Raw genomic sequence first — 24,137 nt, forward strand, 5'->3', positions numbered from 1 at the left:
TCCTTTTTGCCCAAGGCCATTTCTGGATTTTCAATCAACCAATCTATTGACCTGCCGGTTTTCTTCCCTCAGCATTCAAACAGATGGAAGTATCTTTTGTACACCCTTGATGTTCATAGGCAGCTTTGCTTTTATTTGGACAGAACTAAAGCTTTCAGAAAAATGGATCAATTGTTTGTGGCCTTTGTGGGACCAAGATTGGGTAAACCTGTCTCCAAAGTGTCTCTATCCTCCTGGCTTAGAAACGTCATTACCTTCATCTACCATCAGAATAAACTATCCTTACCTTCCAGAGTAAAGGCACATTCCACTAGATCAGTACCTACTTCTGTGGCTTTTCATTCCAGAGCCTCTACGAACGATATCTGTGCAGCAGCCACTTGGGCAAGACCTCATACCTTTATCACTCATTAAAAATTGGATTTGGCCTCCAGGGGATGAGCATCTTTTGGTTCTGTGGTGCTCAGGAATATCCTTCCTTAGGGCCACCCAGGACTCAAGTAGCTGGGGACTCGGTCCTATCAGTAAGGAATGAATAAAGATTTACAACATCAGATAAAGAAGTTATGTCTTACCATAACATTCCATCTGTGTTGTAGATCTTTATTCATTCGTTACTTCCCGCCCTCCTTCCCCCTGCCTGGACTCCTGGTGGACTTTAGGAACTCCTGGTTAAGGTATTTGCTCAGACAGAGCTTCCTACTGTCTCTCTTATTATTTCTATAATATAGGGGCAGGCAGGAAAACTCGATCTGAAGAGACTATGAGAGGGGCATTATGGGTAGGTCTTAGCTGAGAGTTTTTGGCTGGCGCGAGCTTGGAAACGGCTGTGTCAGTTCCAAGGATGGAACCGAAGTCCTATCAGTAATGAATGAATAAAGATCTACAACACAGATGGAACATTATGGAAAGACATAACTTCTTTTTATTTAAAACTGACTATACTACTGATGAAAGCCTTGCTGCTGAAACCGGTCTAGTTTCAGTTTTATTAAACTACTTTTGAACCTTCCTTGGTGCTGGCCTTTTTTCTAATTTTGGGTCTAACCCCTCTAAACAACAAATGCAGAAGCTACTTTGCCCTGATCCCCCCTCAGGGGGAATCACCGAGGGATGCTCTAACGCATGATTGGTGCCCAGGTCTACTGTATGCCTTTCCCCCATTTCCCCTCATCCCAAAATTCCTCCAGAAAGCTCAAAGGTTGGGAAGCAAAGTGATCCTCATTGCCCCTTATTGGCCCCGTCAAGTCTGGTTTCCTTTCTTATGGCCTCATCTGAATCACAGCCCGTGGATCCTGGATCAATCGCAAGGTCTGCTATTTCACCCTCAGGGACTGATTCACCCCAATCTCCACTGCCTCAAGCTCACAGCTTGGTTTCTCCACTTCTGATGATTGCTAGGCTACCTGATATTTCACCTCCTGTCTATGAGATTCTTCTGGCTTCACACAAACCTTCCACCAGAAAAATTTATTCTAGTAAATGGGCTAGGTTCTTTACATGGGCCAAAGATCAGGACATAGACCCTTTCTCTATGCCTATTCAGAAGATCCTACAGTACCTGATTACTCTTCTACATGCAGGAGCCTCAGCATCAACAATTATTGTACATTTAGCAGCTATTGCAAATTTTCATAATGGATTTGATAATTTTTCTGTTATGTCACACCATCTGTGCAAAACCTTTTTGAAAGGAGTATTACATGTTAAACCTTCTGTCAAGCCCCCCATAGAACCCTGGGACTTGACTTTGGTACTTCAATCATTAACAAGCCCTCCTTTCAAACCGTCTGATTCATGTGGTATAAAATTATTATTATGGAAGACTCTACTTCTAGTAGCCCTTACCTCAGCGAGAAGAGTATCTGAGTTGCAAGCCTTGAGTATCAAAGAGACCTTACTTGAACTTCCGCAGGGATAGAGTGTCCATTCGTACTGACCCTTCCTTTTGCCCAAGGCCATTTCTGGATTTTCAATCAACCAATCTATTGACCTGCGGTTTTCTTCCCTCAGCATTCAAACAGATGGAAGTATCTTTTGTACACCCTTGATGTTCATAGGCAGCTTTGCTTTTATTTGGACAGAACTAAAGCTTTCAGAAAAATGGATCAATTGTTTGTGGCCTTTGTGGGACCAAGATTGGGTAAACCTGTCTCCAAAGTGTCTCTATCCTCCTGGCTTAGAAACGTCATTACCTTCATCTACCATCAGAATAAACTATCCTTACCTTCCAGAGTAAAGGCACATTCCACTAGATCAGTACCTACTTCTGTGGCTTTTCATTCCAGAGCCTCTGAGCGATATCTGTGCAGCAGCCACTTGGGCAAGACCTCATACCTTTATCACTCATTAAAAATTGGATTTGGCCTCCAGGGGATGAGCATCTTTTGGTTCTGTGGTGCTCAGGAATATCCTTCCTTAGGGCCACCCAGGACTCAAGTAGCTGGGGACTCGGTCCTATCAGTAAGGAATGAATAAAGATTTACAACATCAGATAAAGAAGTTATGTCTTACCATAACATTCCATCTGTGTTGTAGATCTTTATTCATTCATTACTTCCCGCCCTCCTTCCCCCTGCCTGGACTCCTGGTGGACTTTAGGAACTCCTGGTTAAGGTATTTGCTCAGACAGAGCTTCCTACTGTCTCTCTTATTATTTCTATAATATAGGGGCAGGCAGGAAAACTCGATCTGAAGAGACTATGAGAGGGGCATTATGGGTAGGTCTTAGCTGAGAGTTTTTGGCTGGCGCGAGCTTGGAAACGGCTGTGTCAGTTCCAAGGATGGAACCGAAGTCCTATCAGTAATGAATGAATAAAGATCTACAACACAGATGGAACATTATGGAAAGACATAACTTCTTTTTATTTAAAACTGACTATACTACTGATGAAAGCCTTGCTGCTGAAACCGGTCTAGTTTCAGTTTTATTAAACTACTTTTGAACCTTCCTTGGTGCTGGCCTTTTTTCTAATTTTGGGTCTAACAAGTGCTCTTGCCGTGCACCAGCCTAACTTGCTAGCTCCTATACACTACATTGATTTTATTTAAAACTGCAGTCTGCCCTAAATTACTTTAGACAGGAGGTCTAAATCTCAGATGAGCATAATGAATGAATAATGGCTACCAAAATCGGATGAGTGCTGCATTCACCTGAGTGTCACAGTCTCCAAAACAAAAATAAGAGTAGTCACTGTAGCAAGGAATGTAGTGTAGTATCTTCTTTTATCCAGAACTCTGCTGGCATGAAGGCTACTTTAGGCCTGAGCACCATTATTTTGGGATCCCTGCTTTAGACACTGGACTAAATGTCATAAGACAGGGTTCAACATACAAATAAAAATAATATATTTTTCATTGAAAAACAGTTGTACCAAAATACTTCTAATAAGTGTAACTGAGAGACAAAGTTGACATAATGGTTAAGGTCTTTATCTCCCTTGCATGTGTTAAAAGGTTCAGTGTTGCCCTCTGGCCAAAGCCTGTAAGGAATTTGCATGTTCTCCCTGTGAATCTATTGAGATTCCTCTCACCTTCCAAAACAAGCTGACTGTTTCCACCTCAAACCACTCAAAACTGGAGTTGTGGTCAGCAGCACAGACTCTAGATGGTTTATATTGGTGGAAGAGTTGAACAGATCATCCACTGCTTTGGGCATCGACTGTGGTGTACAGTATCCTCTAGATTAGAGAAGAAAGATCACAGACTGCACGCTGTGGCATGGCTAGCCACTCAGTGGTGTAGAAATTGGCTCTCAATGATTTGGTCATGTTAATTAATGTCGCCAAATAGGCATGGGTATTTACTGGTGATAAGTGATAAGAGAGAGCCTGTCCTATACCAGGGATCCATGTTAATGGTGGGAGGGGGTTATGTGCCCCTATTGGCCAGTGTGTGCCAGCCATAAAGTCAAGATGTCCTGAGTTTATAAGCTATTGGCCGACCAGTGTCCAGTTATCCATTTTGGGTTGTCTGAGCTAGCTCTATTGAAGGAAAGCTGAACAAAACCAATCAACATGCCAGATATAAGGATTGCCTAACTCAATATAGGTTCATTGACAAAATGCAGATTGGAAATGGATGACAGGATGGTATGGAGGAAGCTAGATATTCTCTGTAACCAGGAGACAAGATGGAAGGGCAGTGCAGCAAAGCCACTTGGCTTGAGATCCAGAGTCCACTACTCAGGGGAGGGAAATTTGAAATGGTGTGAAAAGTGATGAGGGAGAGGTTTCAGAAGAACATGTAGGATGTCAACAGAATTATTGACAGACTCATGTCAATCAGACCCCAGTGTAAGGATAGGGCACTATTTGTAATCTCAGTCTATGCCCTACATGCATGATTGTGATAGTGGGAGAAAGAGTGTATTCAGGCAGCAGTTGCAGAACATACTACATAAGTAGGACAACATGAGTTGGTTTTGATAATGGGGACATGATTGCTCATATAGGGACGTATAAACAGAATATGAAGACTGTCTGGGTCAAGATGGGTGGAACAACAAGAATAAAGAAGGAGAGGCTATTCTAGACTTCTGTCTAGCAAATGGCTTGATGGTGGTTAACACATAACTGAGCAAGAGAGACAGTCATAAGGCCACTCTGGTGACACAAAAGGATACATTTCTGACTTCAGCTCAGCCGACCCACATTCAGTTAGCTGCTTGAATGACTGATGGAACAGCAGGGATTGAAGGGCATTAACAACCCTGGTAGGAAGGGCGGTCCTGCATGCATCTGCTATGATGACTTCTGATGGAGGCTGGGAATGGCATGTTTGTGCGGGGTGGTCCAAAATGTGAAAAGGTGGAGACATGGCTGATCTGCGACAGAGGTGGTACAATACACTGCACATCTCCATTGCACAGTCTCCATTCAGTGTACTAGAGAGGTCTCATACAAGGAAGAGTGAGGGATGAAACAGGGTAAGTCAAAAATAATATAGACAGCACCGACACTCCCGGGACATCCTTACCATCCTCACTGGCTTGGCTTAAATTCTGGAATTGGACTGTGGGAAAATGGCAAGATGGTAGACCTATTTAAGGATGTAGGTCACTGGGACAGCTGTCATAATGAGGGAAAGGGAGAAAAAAGAGTAAGAAGATCACGTGCAACTCATGCAGACCACCTTCTAATAAGGAGAGGACGTTAGGGTAAAGGCACGAAAATCAAAGGCATCCCCAGTGAAAACGTTGTCCCCCAGCATAAACCACTGGTTGTCACAATCAGCTGCAAGCAATGCTCAGACAAGGCTGTGAGGCTATCAGAGATTAGGCTAAAAACTTGAAAATAGTTGCAATTAAATCACAAGAGTTCATCTGAGGACACCAACACATCAGGAAAAACAGCAAGAAGATGCAGCCGAAGAAGAATGGCAGCACCTCAAAACAGCACATATGTGGGCCATAAAACAGATATGCAGCTAAGCTAGCTATGGAAATAAATTATAAAAGGAAAGCTGCTGTTGGAATGCAGAAGTCCAGGAAGTCATCAAAAGAAAGAAGGAACATAGGAAAAATGGGAGATAGAAAAGACGGACCAGACTTAGAAAGAATACTGGCTGGCAAAGAGAGGGGCTAATAAATCAGGTCAAATAGCAAAGAACAAGACATTATTAGATGCACTGTATCAGCTTCTGGAAAGTGACTCAGTAAATGGCACAGGTTGCAGGGTAATGACAAAAGATAGAAAAGATAGTTGTCAGGCAACATTTATAAGGGATGCCAGCAACAACCTCCTTACCACTCCACAGGATATCCAAGGCAAATGATAGATATACTTTTAGCAGCTTCTGAATGAAGAGAACTCCACAGAGGCCTTACTGCCCCAGACATAACTTACAGTGAGAGAAGAGGAGCCCTCCCTAGAAGTAAGAACAGCACTGAGGAAAATGAAGTCAGGAAAACCAGCAGGCTCAGATGAGGTCATAGCAGATATGATCAAGACATTGGCTGAGTTGGGGGTGGGAGGAATAGCTCCTGAGGGTACTCAAAGCAGTATGGAGAGAAACTCCAGAAAACTGGAGAATAAGCATACTAGTGCCAGTATTCAAGGACAAAGTGGACATCCACAACTATGGGCAGTAAAAAGGTATCAAACTCCTGTTACTCTGCTTGAAAATTTTAGACAGGATGACTTGATAAATGAATACGCAGAGTAGTAGAATGTAAGTTGGGAGATGAGCAGTTCAAATTCATGTCTATATGTAGCACAGCTGACTCATTTGCAGTGAGACAGATAGTTGAGAAGAAGCTGGAGATGAGGAAAGAATCCAACTGGACATCCTTAGGCTTGGAGAAAGCATATGATAAGGTGCCAAGAAAGCTGATTTGAGCAGTCCGGTGATGGTTCAGTGTCCCAGAAATATTGCTAGAATTAATGCAAGCTAAGTACAAGGATCCAACGACACAAGTATGAACAGTGTTGTTCACTAGCTGCCATTGTCAACCCCTTGCACAAAGATGGTGCCACTACTGAACCGGGAAACTATCGCCCCCATCAACTTGACAAGTCTGATCTGTAAAGCCATGGAGCATATTATTATGGATCTCATAAACAAGGATGTAGGCAATCTCCAAACACTTGACCCATCCCAATTCGGATTTGTCAGGGGCAGATCTTGCCTATTGAACCTAGTTGACTTCTTTGAGACTGTCACCACAGCCCTGGATGAGGGAAAGTCAGTACATACAGCTTACCTTGAACTGGCCAAGGCCTGTGACACAGTCCTCCACTCAGGCAGCATTGAAAAGCTAACACAACTTGGTGTTAATCCCTATTTTGTCATATGGTTGGCCAACTTCCTCACAGATAGAATGCATAAGGTCAAAATAGGTGCCACCACCTCTGACAGCAGACCTATCACTAGTGGTGTTCCCCAGGGATCTGTCCTGGGACCCCTACTGTTTGGTATCTACTTCTTAGAGGTCCAGGTAAAGACCAAGGGCTGTGGCTGACCAAGTTTGTGGATGACTGTAAGTTAGGTGCTGTCATTGACTCCCCAAATGACATTAACATACTGCAAGAGGGTCTCACAGATACAAATAACTGGTGCCAAAGTCATGGTCTTAGGTTAAACGCAAAAAAATCTATTATCATACCATTTGGCAAAAACACGTCCCCTAATTATTACCACATCAATGGCAACCCCCTAAGCACACAACCCATGGTGAAAGACCTGGGTACTCAAGTTGACAACAATCTCACATTCAGCCATCATGTGGAGGCAGTAGTCAGAAAAGCCTTTTACTTGATTCATCTCATAAGTAAAGGGGTTGCATCCAGAAAAAAGGAGGTTATTACCTCTCTGTAGTCCACCCTCATTAGACCTATAATTGAGTATAACTCCCCGTTTGATATGTACCTCTCCAAACACCTGCACCAACTGGAATGGCCACAGAAATTCCACACAAAGAGCATCCATGGCCACCAACATCTGTCTTATGTGGACAGGCTCAAATCACTATCACTTTACTCCGTATCATACAGATTGCTCAGAGGTGATCTGTATATCACCCTCAAGGCAATATCAGATCCTACCCTACTAGAGATGCCGTAAGTCTAACTCCTCACACATTACCTGCTCAATAGGCCTAAATAGCATGCAACATCAACAAAACCTGCTGGAGAGACATGTTTGTCTCCCAGAGGCTGCCCTGTCTCTGGAATACACTTTCCATACATGTCAAACAGAGTGCCTCACTGACCCTCTTCAAGCGCAACCTTGATGAGTGGATGGGAAACCACAAATGTGTCCCAGGGGTTCCACCTTTGTTCTTATTGAAAGGGGTGACAGGTGCTGAATGAGGTTTCTTTTTTGGGGATAAACTTTTGGCTAGCCTTGTAAGGGCCCCATGGCCATTAGCCTAGTAACCTCCTATGATCCAGTGTTTGGACTCTCAGAGGGTTTCCCAGTGGGAGATGGTGTGCAACCAAGTTCAGCTTTAAGCCCACTGCTGTTTATCCTGGCCTTGGACTGTATTAGTAAACAGGTCAAAGGGGACAGATCAACAAAGTTCTGTATGAAGACGATGTGGCATTACAGGCTGACTCTGAGCTAGAACTTCAGCAAAGGATAGGAGAATGGAATGGTAAACTGAAGGCACATGGGATGAAAGTAAGCATAGATAAGACAGTGGTAATGGCAGCAAATGGGAGTGAATCAAGAGATGCTGAGAGAAATGAGATAGAATAGAAAATAACAGTACAGTTTAACAGCTTCAAATTTCTGGGAGGGGTGTTTCAGTAGAGAGACTTCTGAATGAGGAGGGTAAAGCCAGAATCCGAGGAGCTACAGCCAACTGGCACAGGATGTTAGGGTTATGTGTGACAGAAGGCTGAAAAGTAAGGTGTACATGACAGTGGTGTGTCCATTACTACTGTATGGTACACATACTTGGGCAGTAACTGCAGAGCAGTTGAGGAAGCTAGAGGTGATGGAGATGAAATGCCTGAGATGGGTGATAGGATGCACACTGAGGGACAGATGAAGAAATGAGGACAATAGAGCAGAAACCTAAGTAGCTCCAATTACTGAGAAGATCAAAGATGATAGATTACGGTAGTTCAAGCATATATGCAGGAAAACAGAAGCAAATGTCCTACTATTATTACTTCACTCTGATAAGCATCTATTGTAATCTTACACTTGTATAGAAATATGATTGCATAACAGTGTAATATGCACCTATTGCAATCAACAGATTTTGTAGCTAAATGCAATTGTTTAACACTTTATTGCTCTTCTTAATGAATGCCTGCTTTTGCATTTTGTACATTTTATTACTGGTATTACTATACTATCTATTGTTATAACTTGCTTTGTAATTAACTTCTATTTGTTTTGTTCATTTACTGGAGCTTTTCTCCCCAGAACTCAATTGAAAACGGGCTCCTAGTGGCCCAATGGACCATCCTGGCAAAAAACTGCAAATAAATAAAATAAATCAAATACATTTGGTGAAGACAATTTGGGAAAGAAGGGAAGAAGGCAAGAGAAAATGGGAGCATCAGTCAAAGAGATGCAAAGATTGTGTGAGAGAAGCCCTATGACAGCTATAGGTATGACTGCTGAAGACACTAAGAGAGTGATGCTGAATCGGGAGAGATCGTGGCAGTTGACACAACATCCCGACCCCATGTAAAAAATGGGAGAAAGGGGGTTGATGATGATGATACAGACTATGTTATAGCTCTCTCTCATTTCTTTTTCTATTTCTTCCAGACTCTTGAGGGGTGACCTCTGCCTAGCCTACAGAGCCTCGAACTATTAAGCCTTATGTGACCTTCTGCCCATCTACAAAACTTATAACATCTGCTCAAGATATTTTAAATTCTGCTGAAACATAAATAGGACCAACTGACATGACAGATATATATCCCAGAGGATTCCTCTTTTATGTAATAGACGTCCTTTGGATGTAAAGCAAAGTAGCTCTCTGATGAATGGATGGGAAATCATAAAAAAAAAAAAAAAAAAATGGGTTTGATCCTTCAAGCCAGTAATATAGCTAGGGTGGGGTGAGGAGAAGAGCAACTGCCCTGAATGCAAGTGTTAGTTGGCATGATTGGTCATCCATCATCCCAATCACTCTTTATAAAGCTGATATCGCATTTGCGGTCAAACCTGAACACTGTAGCACTCCCTTGCTGTAGTTTAAAAGTTAAAAACAAAAAAAAAATCTTTTTTTTTTTTTTTTTTGTAACTGAAGCCTGTAGCTTTCCATGCAAGATGTAAACTGCTATATGGTTAGAAATCAGTTTGCTACAGTTCAAAGGAAAAATGTATTTATTTATTTTTTTTACTAGTGTGAAGAAGAAGGGGTAGGGGGAAGGACACAGAATCCAGCCCTGAATAGCTGGAGCAGGAGGGAGAGGGTGGTGTGTTGTGTATCTGGCCACCTGGTTGGTGTTTCTGAGCTAGAAACAGAGTTTTGTGTGTGTGTGTGTGTGTGTGTGTGTGTGTGTGTGTGTGTGTGTGTGTGTGTGTGTGTGTGTGTGTGTGCACTTGCGCGTGTATTCTTCATTTGAAGATATGAGGAGGCAGGATGCTAGGTTGTGGGAGTGGCACAGGAAGCTGGTTGAGCTATGATTCTGCCTCAAGCCCTCATTGAAAGTGGTCAAAACTATGTGTATGTTAGTTATGTCAATGGGTACCCATGATTTTGTAGTTTGGCTTGGTCCACTGGATCAACAACCTAATGTTGACCTATGAACATATGCTAATAGCATGCTACCTTTCTTTTTTGTATTAGTTTTATCAGTAAAGGAATATGGCTAATTGCAAATTATTAGTAAATGCAGAGCCAAGTACTAAGGACTCATCAGTTGCACTGTGTTCAGCTTTATTCTGATCTCACCTAGATTACCATACATTGGCTGTGTACAAAAAACATATTTTGATTACCTGTAGAAAAACATGTTTTGATTACCTGTAGACAGTGAAAAAGTGATTTATATTTCATCTTTGAAGCTGGTTACGCCATTACTTTGTTGAAAAATTATGTTTTGTATAGATATAATAATGCATTTGTAGAATATTTGCAACTTCAAAACTATGAAACCAGTACAGAGACTGGAAGCCTCTGTACCTAGTAGTAATCATTTTCAGTCCTTCAGATAAAGAAATAATTCTCAAAATGTTACTTGGATGCCTTTTACTGATAAATATGGGTAACCTGTTCACCCGTTTGTTTCATTTGCTTTAAACATGTCCCTTTCATAGCCTGGTCTTGTTAGTTTTTAATTGTAAACCATTATATCTGGATGGATGCCTGCCATTCAGATGAAACCATGTTACCGTAGTGGAGGGTGGAGCAAAAGGGTAAGCAATCAAATGAAACATACCCTCCAATGGCTAGTACAAAGGCCACCGCCCACCCCCCCCCACTTGGGATTCACATCAGCCTCAGCCTAGAACTGAAGTCTGTGGATGTTGGGAGAAGCATACAGATATGGTAATGGGTTTAGGGAACTGGGGTTGTGTGCCATAGGATGGTACAAATGGAGCAAAAAAAAAGTGGTGAAACAATTGGTATCTAGTTACTATGTTTTATTTTTTATTTTATTATTTTTTTTTAGGGACCCAGGGCATGGAGTACAAATTAAACTTCCCTTGATTTTATCTTTTGTTACTAAATCTAACAAAATATCTGGTTTTCAACCTTTATTACCTTGTGGCAGACCATCATATTGAAAGAAATCACTGTATTAGGTGTTTACTTCATTGTTGTCCTGTTGGAACTGTAATGTAATATGTTAAATTACATAGACTTATTTTCTGTACATTTAATGTCACCCCGGCGATACTTGCAAACATTAATTTCTTTTATATGTTTTTGGCATCTGTATCAGAATAGAGAATGCTATTCTGTTAAAGTATAAAGTTCGAAACCCAAAAATGTCAAAGTCACAGATCAGCAAATTTTTTCCCAGAGAAAAAATTAGCTGATCCAAAAAAAAAAAAAAAAAAAATATATATATATATATATATATATATATATATATATATATATATATATATATAGGTTCATAGGTAGGTACTAGGCTATCGGCCCAAGGGCCAAAGCAAGCCTAGCCAAAAGTGTATATCCCAGGGGTGAATTTCCTATCACCCATACACTTATCAAGGTTTTTCATGAAGAGTGCTAATGATGAGCTCTGCTTGATGTAGTGGGAATTTTGTTCCAGAGCATGGGATGTCTCTGAGACATTAATCTATCCCTCCAGCATGTCTTATTTATTGTTGTAGTGAGGTTTAGGTCACTACAGAGTGTAGCTTGGGGAGACTGGGATTTCTTCAAGTGGGGCATCTCCAACAATTCCGGGTTTGACATAGCTTTGTATGTCAGACAGAGGTCTCCTCGGAGTAAGTGGTATGCGACCGAGTAGAGTTGGAGTTTCTTGAGTCGGTCAACATAGGGCAACTGTTTGAGGCCAGCAGTCCTCTTGGTGAGGTACTTTTGGGGCCCCTCCAGTTGTTGTAGGTGTCTTGTGAGGTACATCCCAAATGGGGCATTGTATTCAGTGAGGGGTCTGATAAGTGATGAGTGGAGGGTGACAATGTCTTCCTTATTTCTAGATGCAAATGCTTTTGTGATTAGTTGGGCCATGTAGAAAGATTTTCTGATCACTGTTGCAATGTGGTTATTAAAGGAGAGGTTACTAGCCACTTGGGTCCCAAGGTCTCTTATCACACTTTCTGTGTTAAGTGAACTTCCCCCTATTTGGTAATTCATGGGTACTGTGTTTTTACCAAAGGGGATAACAATGCACTTTTTGGCATTTAGCTTGAGGCCATGATTTTGACACCAGGTGTTTGTCTCGATAAGGCCCTTTTGCAGGATGTCTACGTCGGCAGGAGAATCAATAATGGCACTCAGTTTGCAGTTATCTGTGAACTTGGTTAGCCATAGACCCTCTGTGTTCACTTGCACTTCGGAGAAGTATATACCGAACAGGCGAGGTCTCAAGACTGAACCCTGGGGCAATCCACTTGTCATATACATATATATATATATATATATATATATATATGCATATATGTGTGTATATATATATATATATATATATATATATATATATACACACACACACACACACACACACACACACACACACACACACACACAAACAAAATAAAGTGGGGGGCTTTGCCCCCACACACCCCCAACTTAAATATACCAACTCCGAGATTGCACCACAGTGGAGAAAACAGCAAAGTCTCGAGAACGACCCAACAATTTTTTTCTCTGGGAAATAAAATCACTGTTCCATGAATTCGACATTCTCAGCTTTCGAACTTTACAGTTCAACAGAAGAGCATTCGCTCTTCTGATAAGGAACCATTTTTTGCTGCATTTGCATTGTATTCAGACCAGTAGCTTTGATACCCAGCTTTTCATTAATTTGGTTCGAGCTTTCAACTTGTACTGTTTCATTTCTTAACCTATAACTATGTTTTACTTGGGCTATGGCTGATATAAGTCAGTGCATGTTGCCAATCATTGAAGAAATAAGTCTGTAATATGAATGGAAAGCCTGACCCCAGTCATCATAAAGTAATCAGGGAACTGGCCATTTTAGGCTGAATATTGAACATGAAAAACTGTCATGATGGAGCTTTGGACAATCTGACCAGTTATGTAAAGAATAAAACAACAAACTACAAGACTGGTCAAACCATAATGTTACAGAGAATATTCATTTAGAAAACAGAGAGAACAGTGCCTGGTCTGGGTGTGTTATGAAACTGGTGAGTCTGATCACAGAGCCTAAGAGGGAAGCATTTAGTAGGTCCATGCCTGCAGCGGTGACACATAGATTAGAAGCACAGAGCAGCTGCACCATGCCATTGCATAAAGAAACTCAAGGAACTTCAGCAGAGAGGTGATCAACCAACTTGGTTTCACAGCTAGAAGTTCCTGTCAAACAATACTAACACAAGTTAATGACTGGGTCACCAAGAAAGTAATGTTGAACACGAATAATCATATGATTACGCAAAACTGAAATATATAAAACTGGGAGGTCAAAAGCTCAAAACTGCAATCCTCCCAAGGTTGTAAAAAAAAAAAAATACTTTTTTTCACAGAGTAAGCCCCACCTGTACCCTCTGATGTGGTATCCTCCCAGACTTTACTTATACTAACTCCAAGGTGCACAAATGCAGACAGAAGGAAGAATATGAAAAAAGCATAAAATTCCCCTTCTTACTTTTATCTAAGTACAGAAAACTCCAACCAAGGATACAAAACAGACATTCTTGTTTATACATTTCCATTCTTGGCAAAATAGAATTCAACAAAGAGCAGGCTCCCCCTTTTAGGTCTGCACAACTCAAATCCTAATGAAATCCTAATGAAATTAAATGGGGTGGGAGATAAAATAATCAGTTAAAAGGAAAGGTAACTATAAGGTATGTCTCAGATATTTATTGCTAGGATATTGCCATCAGCAGGAATAACTCTTGGGAACTGTGTTCTCTTCAATACATTTATATGAGGCATAATATTATTCATAGAAAACAGGGTTAAATTATACATTATGAAGATAGTAGTGACCATTGGTGATAGGAAAGTATGGTTGAGATATGAAACAACAACCAATGACAGTCACTGGGAGCTAAATTAAAACAATGTTTAGACACAAAGATCATGTTAGAGCCATCAGAGTTGAAATGAATCACAAACAAATTGAGCAAAAAAAAAAAAAGCAATAGCTGTGTTTTAAACCTCCAGCTGCAGAGAGTATAGACACCATTATGTCTTTATAGACAAAAAGCTTCTCAACAGCCTGTCATCTTTAAGTTAAATAAATAGTGGCAAGACAAAAGGTTTCAGTCAGCAAGGTTTTGGAGAAAGTACTTTTTCAAATTGTTCATTCTCTGTACAAATTCTTGTTAACTGATGACTTTTATCTTGTTGCCACTATGTTATGAACCAACTTTTTTGTTTGTCTGTAGTATTAGTCGATTTTGTTGTGCTCTAGGCTTTTTTTCTGTTAAACATAATGTAGTCTCCTGTTAGGAGATTCATCCCTTGGGAACTAAGGTTGGGTGGCACGATGCCAGGGTAATCCTATGGGCTAGGCTTGTAAAGGCTCCAGGGCCATTAGCCTAGTACACACCTATTAACCTATGAACCATCATTACTAATATAACTAGTAAGACCTCAGAGAGAAAAATGAGTCCATTTCTAATGACCATACAGAGAGAAGAAACTAAAAATGATGGAGATGGTGAGCAGGAAGACAAACGGCATGGTAACAGAAACGGGAATGACAGTATGAGCCAACAGGCTGTACCCCAGTCAGTATGCAAGGAAGGGTAGACTTTAATATATGCATTCTCAAAGCTATTCAGGGATTTCTGAATAATCTGATCTTTAAAGGAAGGGCATAGAGGTTAAAAACAGTATGATGTCCGCATGTAGGGTTCAAACCTCAGAGCCGACATGAAAGAATTTTACTACACTGAGGGGAAGTTGATACATGACATAGTCTGCCAGAATGGGTCTCCCAGCTGGTATAAAAAGTAATTCAACAGAGACATTTAAAGAGGCATAGGGTAAATACAGATTCTACTGGAACAGATTGCTAGCAGCAGCTATCTGGCAGATTGGTGTTCTTTTGCCTGTTGCAGTGTATGTGTATATCTGTAACAAATGAAAGTGCCATAAAGGGTTAAAGGTTCTGGTGCTAGTACTAGTCACTTGCAAGGTTAGTTAATGCCCACATTGGTTCAGGAAGTCCACAAAAGGAAGTGATAGAGAAACTAGCAAGTTGTTACCTACCATTAATTGGTCTGATGTGTGGCATTTATGCCTGCAACAACATACCATTGCAAAGTACTTGGAAAACGTGAATGGCTTAGACTACAAGAAAAATTACTTCCCAGGTAATAAACATTTCCCTGCAATTTACAAGGGCCATGTAACTAACTCAACAAACCCATTAAAGTTGTTCTTACCCCATGACAGTGACAAACTACAGATTATTCTCAGACACTTGATTATAGCACAAAATCTTGAAATCAAGCAGTTAGTTATGCTGTTGCAGATCTGTGAGGCACATGTCATTTCTATGTTGAAATTGTTTAGGTATCTGTAACAATGTTCCTAATGTGTTACTAAAGAGCTACTTGTGGACTCAGTTTAGCAATGTATCCTGCCTTCTGTCTTGATTTATATTCTGTGCCTCCTGTTCCAACATTACCATTCATCCACTCTTCTTGATGACCACCTGCTCTCATCAGTCGCTACCCCCTATCTCTGTACTGTACAAGGTGCTTTCATATTACAGAACAAAAAGTCTCAGATGATTCTACTGCCTTCATGTTAAAGCTGCTCTCAATGGAGCACTTTGTGTCATTTCTGTCCTTCATAATATCCTGTTTTCCTGATGACTTCAACCTAACTACAGTCTCCAGTTAGATTATCTGTCATTTGTTAATCTTTAAGTGAGCTGGTATGTGGAAACTTTACAGCCATGTCAAGGGCCATGAGGACAAGGGTAAATGCAATATATAGGACAGTATCAAAAAGAGCAGTATGTGGGGAAAGCCTACACAGAGGTAGGGAGAGAACACAGCCTTTATATATGTAATGAACACAAATCTGCACACAACTCCAGACCCAGGACATTGACACTGTGGTCAACAGCTCCAAAGGTAACCATTTGTGATATAGGAAAATATTGCCAGCCCATATGTGGAATTTTGTAAATAATTCTGTGTCATTTGTGAATATTTATATGATTTGTACAGAACTGTATGTTATGTACTGAGCTAAAATGTAACCACAGAACTTAGAACAGAAATGCATATAAACTATATACCTGTGCAAATATATGTATTAACAGTACACACTAGAACATAAAAGGATTGACTTGCAAAACTTCAAGAAAATAAGTTGAAATGCAATTGCTTTGCGATTGTCCTATAAAAGTTCTCTCTCAGTTTCAGTGTAGCAGACACAATGTCTAGAGCTAGAAGTTTTGTATTGTCTTGAAAGAGAAGTAATTACTAGGTTTAAAATGTAAACGTGGTTTATTGATTTACGACTTCCAAGATCTGCAAACATCTGAGAGGTATGTATTTTTCACACAGAGTTGTTAAACTCTGTTAGTTTCTATTTTAGCCTGGGAACTGAAGTCAGGTGACAAAAAGTGATGTCATCCAAGTTAACCCAACCCAGTAATATTTGATATTAATTTAAGAACTCTCTTGTCATCCAAGTTAACTCAGCAGTAATATTTGATATTAATTTAAGAACTCTTCGTTGAAGATTGTGCGTCAGGCCTGGCAAGCTGGTACGTAAAAATCAACTGCCAATCATTAGCGGACCGGAGTTCCGCTGTGGCGATCCCTAACTGGGAAAAGCTGAAAGACACAAACAAACAAATTTAAGTACTCTTTCAGAGAGAGACTGTGCATTTTGTATTTTGTCTTGGATCTAGCAAGAATATCCACTCGTCATCACCATCTGTACTTGTCTTGCTCTGTACGTATGTTTCTAGGGCTTAGTGACTCTTTTACATATAGTTAGAAATATAGTAAAGATTAGTTAGATGTTTTCTGTATTTATTTGAGACTGTCTGCAATGTTGTTTTAAATACTTCCTGTGATTTTGAACTCTGAAGTTACTGTGTTGAGTATTGTCTTGTTCTTTTATTATTAAATATATTTAAACCTATTTTGTGGCTGATATTTGTGAGACATATTTAAGTTCTTAGAGTCCTTGCATATCTATGTGGTGACACTGTACAGGCCACTCCAATAGTAGCCTTGCTTGGTCAGACTACCATTTGGATTAATAGTAACATTACACAGTAGGGTTGGGCACTCTTTATAAGGACCTTAAAAGTAGTTGATAAGTAGCGACTGTTGGCAGCTGGAACTACCTTATAGTCTGGGCAGACGTGGGCATAGCTAATAAACTTGTGCCAGCCTTTCCCAGGTATGTGTTTGTGTATAAATCAAATATCTGTGTGTGTGTGTGTGTGTGTGTGTGTGTGTGTGTGTGTGTGTGTGTGTGTGTGTGTGTGTGTGTGACTTAACTTGGGCAGGGACATGAAGCACTGGTTGGACAGAGAGGGTTCTGGAGGTTTTGGCTTTGTCACTAAGCTGAGATCTCAACCCTATAGCTGTGCCAGTGGGGAGTCTTATTTGGGGATCTGGAAAAAGAGGGAGAAACCAGCCCCAGACTGACTGCAGTCTCTGTGTGCTCTTAAGGGAAATTTTACTGTGTGTATACTTGTCATCCTCCCAGTGTGTACGTCCTCTAACTGTTGCCAGTGGTGATGATTGTGGGTCCTTGATTACTGGGCCAGTGTTGGGGCATCACACCATCTGCACATAGATATTCTCTAGTTACAACCACAGAATTAATACAAAGCATAATAAATGATTTATGCAGAAAGAATACATTTAACATACTGGCTGAAAGAAGTCTCTAAAAACCACATGGAATGCAGGGTATCCTGGTTTCAATATCCAGACAAAGGACTGTATTTTCTTTTTTTTTTGAATTGCTAATACAATACTAGGATAATTGTTTGTTCTACAATGGATGTTTGTATGTTCAAAAATCACTATTATGGTGGTTTCCTAGTTGAAAGAAGAAACTACTCAAGTGAACCCTGGTTATCATATTGGCATGTACATGCCAAATACCTATCACTACTAGAATGACCACAATGTTTCCTCACTAACAAAATCAAGGGCCTAAACCATAAAACTACGCAGAACACCAAAAAGCCTTGTCCCTCTTGTCATTATCTTAGAGGCTTCTAAGAGGCAATCTATGCCTTTCATATAGAGTCTTAACATACCCTACTTTGTACAGCATGTTATGTATTTGCAAGTCCAGTGGTAGCACTGGCACCATCTGAAGTGATTTCAATCTGTTTTGAAACACAAATATGACATGTTGGAGAGGTAGGTATATATGACAGAGAACACCACTTCTATGAAACCATTTTCCACGCCATGTAAAGGAAAATACTTCTCTTACTCTCTTCAAACATAATTTAAATGAATGGAAGGGAACCTGCAAATTCTCCCCAGGTCTAACACCCATGTCCCTCATAGATAATGGGAGCATGTAGATGTCCCATCATTTCCTTCTACTGTCCAATTTTTTTTTTACAAACAATGGGCTAAAAGCTACCATGGGAATGTAAGGCAAAGCTTAAGATTTTCACAGAACAATAGATTAGTAAGTACCTGTGAACCTATAAACCTTTAAATCATTACACTTCAAGTGCGGAAGTTGTAATATACCCACCTATCCACTTTACATGAGCATTTACAAAAATCTAGAGTGTTTTTGAACGTAATGAATCAGGAGAGTCCATATACAGTGGAGATCAATGTTTATCAAACCATTTCCATGGATATACAAAAATTCAGTACTAATAAAACTTTGCTTGGCATTCCTCATACATCTTTACTCTCTTTTCTGTATTTCTTTGCAGACTTTTCAAGATAAGCTTGAAGCAACATTTCAATAATAAAGTTTCAACAGAAATGTTTTCTTTTGCTTTTTATCAGTTGTGTTTGTATTAGTAACTTATGTTTCCTCATATGTAAGTGTTGTATGCAAGATCATTTGGTTGAAAAAAATGTTCCATTGTCCCATGAATTTATCAAGCTCAAAATTCACAGGCTTGCCTTCTGTCTTGAGCTGGGGTAAACCTTTTGCAGATTACAATTGTGTGCACTAGGTAAAATAAATATTAGCTCTGGAAGCTCTGAACCTTTCATTCAAGGAACCTGCAGTAGGCTTTAGTTTGTCTTCTGTCTATATACTTGGGACTACACCATTCAGTGCTTTGTTTAGTAATGTAATATTTGATCAAGTTGCTTTTCAATGGAGTCTGCATACACTAACCCCTGTATTCATATCGGAACTCTCTAAAAAAATGTCTACCCTACTTGTTATTGGATTTATCCTCTGTACCATCATTACTAATATAACGAACTGTGACGTGCAAAATCTCATGGTAAGTCAGCAAACATTTTAGTAACTGCTGATCTGAATACATACGTTCATTCCACTGGGCTTCAATGAAAGATGACTCAGCTGGGCGACCAAATATCACTTTGGAAAATAATAGCAAACCGAGATCCATGTGCAAAGTGACTTTAATAGTTAAATGAAAACAACATAAAAATATAATAAGCGCTTTCACTTAGTTTCATCAGATTATCAAGCTGATATTAGAGTCACTTCATATGCCGATCTCAGCTTGCTGTTATTTTCCTTGGATTGTGTTTTTTGCACACATAGAATTAAACGTTATTCATTTTTGCTTTGTGAAATATCACTTTGCTCATTTTAATTTTTAATACTGCTATCACTGTTAAAGCAACAATTAAGACCTTTTCAAATGTTATTTTATTTTCTTGTAATGACTATGAGCATTTATTTGTTCTACCAATAATCTTGTGCATCTCCCCATAATAAAAGTCACAAGCTTATTTTTTCAGCTCATTCACATTTTTATTTGTTGACTTACCATGCTTTAGGTTCATTGGTAGTTATAGATTTGCAGTCGAGAAGACCATTAAGTTCCTAATCCACTTTCCCAATTGCACTAAAGCATTGTATGGCGAAGTGACTTGCTTATAGTCACAGAGTAGAGAAATTGGTGGTGTGGAAATCAAGCCTTTGACAGGAAGCAGCTTGCTAATAGCCCATAGCCTTAATCCTATGTGCTATGAGATTCAGATATGTATCTGTCAGTTTGGAATCAAAATAATTTACAAGAAGACTTGAACTGTTCCATTAAAGTGTTGATTTTAGTATTACAAAACCTTTCTACATTCATTTCAAGTCTCATGTACCCTGTTCCCCCCAAAAATATGTTTGCTCTTTTTGCACCATTCCCTGCAGATTTTCTCATCAAATGTAGCCAAAGACTATGCATGTCTGTTTTTTTCTTCTTAGGTTGATGCAACTGCTGAACATTTTTAAATTGTATACACTTCATCAAAAAATAGATATCATAACGTTGAATAAAAGTGTAAACACGTAGTTTATTTCTGCTGTTTTAATAGGTAACTCATACCCCAGAACAATACAGCAACAGTAGCTAAAGTATTGTACACACATCAGTAGCCAAGGAACATATATGTTCGTGGCAAGTCGTTCAGAGATAGCCATCAAGAAATGTATAATTTCGTGGAAAGTCCATCAGATACAGCTATGACAGAGAATTCAGTACTATCTGCCAGTGAATGCCTATGATACTGCAACAGGAGCCTAGAATAAGGAGCTAGTGTGCAAAATGTCTGTGTGTGTGTGTGTGTGTGTGTGTGTGTGTGTAAGGCGTGTGTGTGTGTGTGTGTGTGTGTGTGTGTGTGTGTGTGTGTGTGTGTGTGTGTGTGTGTCTGTGTGTGTGTGTGTGCGTGTGTGTGTCTGTGTGTGTGTGTGTGTACATGCGAGTGTCTGAGGAAGAATATATTTTTTATTTTACTAATTAAACTTGATTTTCCTATTCAGAACTGGATCAGAAGGAAAACTTGCAGGAATGGCCACAAAAGCCACTGCCCCATGCATAAATCAGTGGTGAAAATATACATAACACGTCACAGATCTGGTTAAATCATAAGGAACTGATGTAAGACTACATAGGAGTAGTCATTTATGATGGGTCTGTTTCTAGTGAAGTCCTATAATGGCTGCAATGCATCTGGTAGGCACGTGTATCCATTTATTAATGGCCAGCAGTCTCTGCTGGGAAAGGAAACGGGTGACACACACATGTAGTGTTTTGGTTTGGTTTTGGAAACTGACCTGCCATCAGTCTGAAAACTGCTCATACATCTTTTGTACAGCATTTCTGATACCGCTAACATGAAATCCACACTTGAGGCTGTCTATTCCTATCTGTGAAGTCAGAGTGTGCAGTTAATGTATAATTAGCTTTGACTGGATATCAGCTGGGTTATAGGTTAGTTTCCTGAAGACAGTGTCTTGTGGCCAGCTTAAGAGAAGTTTGTATGCAACATATTGTCTCCATTAAGTGTTGCTTTGCATATGAATTATGATGTCATTCAGAGCTTAAATAATATGTACAGCTTGTCATCTTTTTAAAGAGGTCATTTATGGATATGTAGGAAAAATCATTGAGTTACATAAAGTGAGAATATTTAGAGTCAGGTTCTACATCTGTTCTCTTTTTAACATCTACACAGCCCTTGCATTCAGTCCATCAAGTTATTTCACTGTTGTTTTCTCACATAGCTGTTAATTGTAAATAAAGCCATACAATGACCATCTTAGTAAACCATCAATGTTGGGACCTACTTTCTGGAGACAGGCTGCATTGTTACTCACTTTAAATGCTACATAAAGTATAGAAATAAGAAACCTATACTTGAAAGTATGTTTTAGATCCTACATACCATTTTCAGTTGGAAGAGTTTTCCAAACATCAAGTTTTATCTTTAAAGAGAGACAATAAAAAGTGATGCAATTAAGCAATAATCCACAGCTATGCAAGAATTTATCAGGATTTACCTAGGACTGGTGTGGTTTAATTATGAGGTAAAGCCCAAGTGATTAAACAAAGTCAACCATGGGTAAATCCTGATATACTCACAAACTCGTGTGGATTATTTCTGTTATACAGTGACATTATTGAAGGAAAAAACTTACCTTTTCTAAATAATGTCATTGTATTTAAAGTCTTTAGTGATCTTCTGCTGACTTCTGGTAGTCTGGGACACTCAACTGACGTACTGCACATGCTCTGCATGTAGCTCCACAGAAAGTTATTGTCTCTGTCACCCCCACCCGCCCCCTGCATTGAGGACTGTAGTCATTAAGTGAGTTGAGGTGGGACTAATTATACAGTTCCCAGAACACAAAACTGAGAGTTTTTTTAATATGTATACTTGCATACCTGCAAACTATCAAAGTATTCATTTTTAAGATTTTTTTTAAAGCAGTTTGAATTCTCTACCTAGTGGTGTAGAGAAAGTAAGATAAACTGCTTGAAAAAATCTTAAACCAATTGTTTGCTCCACTGAGCAGGTTACAATGATGTTACAATGCACATTTCACTACAAAGACCAGTCACACAGTGACCAAACTTGATTTACAGTGGGGCAAGCTGGTTGGGCTGCCCAATCAGTTTGCTCATTTTTTAATTGCAATGAGCTGTTATTGTATAATGAGCATTAGAGAATGGGCTTACTCTACATCGGTACCTATACTGGAGAATAAGCGTGGTCCAGCAGGGTATTAATGTACAAGTAATGCCCACTGAAAAAAGCGTCTGCTGCTTCACGGTAGCATAGCAAGCTGCCATGGAGCTAAGACTGAGAAAACGGAATGGCCACCATTATTTTACACTCACTAAGTAGCGCTTCTACTGTTTAGCATGTACAAACTATATTAAAAAGAAAAAGAAAACTGAAATACAAAAGTGTGTGTGTGTTTGTCTGTGTGGGCGAGTGTATGTGTGCATGTCAGTGAAAGTGAGACCAAGTGAGTTGTTATTTTAAACTCGTTAAGCAGCACTTCTGCTGTTTAGCAAGTGTAAAACCAAAAAAAAAAAAAAAAAATTAGTGTGTGTGTGTGTGTGTGTGTGTGTGTGTGTGTGTGTGTGTGTGTGTGAGTGAATGCATGTATGAGAGTGAGAGAGAGAGAGAGCAATGGCTCCAGCGAAACAGAAAAGTGTGTGTGTGTGTGTGTGTGTGTGTGTGTGTGTGTGTGTGTGTGTGTGTGTGTGTGTGTGTGTGTGCATATGTGTGTTTGTTTCTCTTCGCATGTGTGAGTGAATGCATGCATGACAGTGGAAGGAGACTGTGCGTGTGTGTGTATCTGTCAGAGAAAGAGAGCTAGAGAGAGAGATTGTGAAAGAGATCGAACGATCCCTGGTAGTGTGTGTGTGTGTGTGTGTGTGTGTGTGTGTGTGTGTGTGTGTGTGTGTGTGTGTGTGTGTGTGAGAGAGAGTGAAGAAAGAATGATCCCTGGCAGCAGCAGCAGTTTAACATACCTCTCGACCTCTTAGACATACCTGTCAACCTCTTAGCACAAGAAATCTGGACAAAGCCTAACATAATTGGGGGATGCTAAGAAATAGGAACACATTTTAAATATTGCTCTGATAAACTTTAAAAGTTGCTAGAAGAACAGGATTTATGTTGTTAGCAGGTATTTTCTGAAGGCTATGAAATCTGAAACTCAAATGCATGTTGTGACACCCCTGCACTCGCCCAGTAATCAAGGAGCCTCAATCTTCACCACTAACACCAATGAGGGACATGCACATTGACAGGATGACAAGTACACACACAGTAAAGTATAATTTCCCTTAAGAGCACACAGAGATCACAGTCAGTCTGGAGCTGGTTTCTCTCTCTCTCTCCAGATCCCCAATAAGACTCCCCACGGGCAAGCTATAGGGTTAAGATCTTAGCCGAGTGGTCAAGCCAAAACCCTCAGCACCCTCTCTGTCCAAACAATGCTTCATGTCCCTGCCCAAGTAGCTGATACACAGACACACACACACACACACACACACACACACACACACACACACACACACACACTTTGAGAGTTGATTTATATACAAACACACAGAAACTCCTGGGGAAGTCTGGCACACGTTCACTAGCTATGT

At 40.0% G+C, this 24,137-nt stretch overlaps 1 protein-coding gene across 1 annotated transcript in view; it reads left to right on the top strand.

The window, feature by feature from the left end:
• ADAMTSL1 (ADAMTS like 1) overlaps positions 1-24,137 on the top strand; it is a 4,128,157-nt gene that overhangs the window by 1,035,507 nt on the left and 3,068,513 nt on the right. The gene's annotated exons all lie outside the window — the stretch shown is intronic.

The sequence above is a fragment of the Protopterus annectens genome, chromosome 2.part0, assembly GCF_019279795.1.
Source record: "Protopterus annectens isolate FY-2018-M chromosome 2.part0, PAN1.0, whole genome shotgun sequence".
Lineage (NCBI taxonomy): Eukaryota > Metazoa > Chordata > Ceratodontiformes > Protopteridae > Protopterus > Protopterus annectens.